Here is a 3,245-nt window from a genome sequence, read left to right on the forward strand (position 1 = left end):
ATTAAATTATTGTTTAAAAAAGTACTTCAAATGTTATTGGAACAAATTACCACCAGATATGCTGAGTGAAGTGGTAGCTGTGCAGTAAGGCACGGGCCGGCTGCACATCTCTGCTCGTACAGCACGTGCTGCTTTGAAGCTGTGTCTCAGCCCACCTACGCACACACGCTAATGAAATGAAGGAGAGGTGGACAGTTTGTATCTCCATGAGATAAAAGTGATGAGAAGGGCTAGCTTTCAGAGGTCAAACCAGGCTCCGTATGGAAACGCAAAGGATGCCATGTGGAATATTGCATTTCAGCTCTTCTTACCAACGACCACTTTTCAGAGCAAGGTGTTTCATGGTCTGGAGGTAAGAGCTGGGAAGTCCCACTGCAGCTCCTGTGAGAGGTCATAAATCTTCCTGTTGCAAAGAACAGCTACTAAGAGTTTCCCACTCATCTTTTTACTGCCACTAGCCATTTCTCAATTTTTTTCAGCCTTATCAAAACACAAATTATTATTAATAAAGCTTTGCTATTTGGATATGCTTTTCAGGTGATGATCTATCTGCCTGTCGTATGAAGCGAGTATCAGTCTGTGCTGTAAACACATAAACCAGTACTGTGCTAAGACAGCAATTCTGAGAAATGGGTCATTGCAACCTTACCTTATTGCTGGATAAATTAAACTAGAAATGGCATATCAAAAGTTCCCAAATCTGTACTTGAGACTGAATGATAAGAATGCCCCAGTCCTTTTGTCTGAGCTGAGCTAGAAGAAACCATGGAAGTGGATGGATGTGTGTATATGAAGCTATTTTTTTGTTGGTGGTTTTTTTAGTTTATACGTAACATACAATTTACCATGGCATAAAACTCTGTTTTTAACCTCATTATATCTATATGTAAATCCAAGCTTCCGGTTAACCCCTTTCCTTAGAACTTAAAACTGGAGGGAGTATTGAGTTGGCTGGCCTGGAAACCGAATCCCTCTTCATCTGGAGAACATCCACCTGCCTTCAAGGTGCTCTTGAAAGTCACCTGTCTTGATTTGACTTGCAGTGAGGAGATCTGTGCCCTGTTGCCTTGCTCATAGGAAAGCTGCACACTTGCCAAAGCTGGGACGGTCAGTGAAGCAGAGTACAGAAAGCACTTTGGGATGCCTGCAAAAGCCATCCTTAGCTACTCGTGGGGTCCTGATGTGTGGTATGTGGTATTTAAGTGCCTGCTCAGGAGCAGTAGGAGTGGGGCTGCTCCACGAGGGAGGACAAGCTGGAAGCTGAGGGTGAGCCCAGCACAGGCAGTGCCATCCCCAAGAGGGTGCAGCCACAGTTGGGCCAAGACCAGCTCTGTTGACTGTCCAGTGGCCATCAGACAAGTCAAGGTCTGGGGTCCATCCAGGCAGCCTGGTCAGGAGCAGGCGGAGATGGGGCCAGAGACAGGACTGGAGACAAGGGTACTTAAAGCATGGGTGCAGGGAGGTCAGGTTGGTCGGGTCAATTCATTAAGGTTTATGATTGGTCTCAGGGTCCTGACACTGCTTAGCAAAAGCTCCCTCATTAGCAAGACAGTGTGGCGGGAGGCAGACCCTGCTCTGCAGGATGACTGTGCAACAGGCAGCGGGTGCTATCACATAAATCTCTCCCTGACCTTCACACCTGCTCTGCTTCTATGACTTCTAGCCCTGTCATCTTGGCCTGAAATCTCAAAAGCCCCGAGCCAGCGTCCTCGAAAGTAATTTGGATTCTTTCCGCTGGCTTCAGTTTTATTTGAGCTAGCCAGTTACTGGGATGGGCTCTTCCTGGCCTCCCAGCACCACTGCTGAGTGTGCTGCATTTTCCATCCGCTAGAAAGGCAGTCATCGGTGGAGAGGTTCAGGTCAGGTGACAGCGAGGGAAATTTGCTTGCAAATGGCTCTAGGGAGCTCAATTATTAGAAATTAAAAGCACACCATGGGGAGATTAAAACAATTCTTGCTGCAAGTGCAATAGGGTCTGTTAGCCAGAAGGTACTGCTCTGCTTTTGATTAATTCTTGCTCTTTAATTAATCCTTTCAGTTTATTATCCTTCTTGGAACGTTTCTGGAATAACAAAATAACAAATCTAGGCAATCAAATATGTTTTCGCAGGGCTGAACCTGGATCTGATTGTTTGGCTTTTCCTGGCTTCAGGGAGAGCAGGAGCAGCTGTACCTGAGCCATCGAGCCATCGAGCCCCTGGTGTGCTCCCTGCGGGCCAGGACCAGCAAAAAAAAGTGATCCAAGGGCTGGAGCCCCTCTCCTGTGAGGACAGGCTGAGAGAGTTGGGGTTGTTCAGCCTGGAGAAGAGAAGGCTGCGGGGACACCTGATTGTGGCCTTTCAATACCTAAATAGGAAAGATGGGGAAAATCTTTTTAGCAGGGCCAGCTGTGACAGGACAAGGGGTAATGGTTTTAAACTAAAACAGGGTAGGTTTAGACTGGATCTAAGGAAGAAATTCTTTCCAATGAGGGTGGTGAAGCACTGGAACAGGTTGCCCAGAGAGGTGGTGGAGGCCCCATCCCTGGAAACATTCAAGGCCAGGTTGGACGGGGCTCTGAGCAACCTGACTGAGTTGAAGATGTCCCTGCTCACTGCAGGGGGGTTGGACTGAATGACGTCTAGAGGTCCCTTTCAACCCAAACCATTCTATGATTCTATGATTCTATGACTGCCTTGGGCTGCCCATGCCCCGAGGGAAACTCTGTGCCCACGGGGTATAAGCCACATTTATCCCCTGGGGCCTCCCAGGGTGAGCAGGCAGACATGCAGCTGGACCACAGCTTTACCCCACATTTGTAAGGGAGAGGGCTTGGGTTTCAATTCCGTTTTGCTGCTGGGGCTCACTTTGTGCAGCTCCTTGGCTGAGGAAAGTCCTCTCTCCGTCCTTGAGCTAGATAAGGAGAGGGCATTTTTTTTTTTTTTAACAGGAAAAAGCCACTTGGCTCTATTTGTCATTCTTCATTAACCTTATCTCAGTCCCTCTTTATCCTCCTTTCTCCCATGTTGCCTGGTCACTGTAGCTCTTAATACTTCCTCTCTTGATAAAGATGTCTTGTTCAAAGTGTATTTATATCAATAGTTTCAACTGCCTTACTTGGCAATGTGACCCTTTGTGATCGGGTTGGTTGTTGTTTTCTCCATTTCAGTCCAAGGAGCAGGGTTATAAAAATGCCCCATACATTTTGGTCAGGCCCATACCTTCCCAGGAAACATTTCCAGGCTTTAATCTGTACCTTCGGGGAT

Source organism: Egretta garzetta, unplaced genomic scaffold (assembly GCF_000687185.1).
Source record: "Egretta garzetta isolate BGI_Z169 unplaced genomic scaffold, ASM68718v1 scaffold286, whole genome shotgun sequence".
Lineage (NCBI taxonomy): Eukaryota > Metazoa > Chordata > Aves > Pelecaniformes > Ardeidae > Egretta > Egretta garzetta.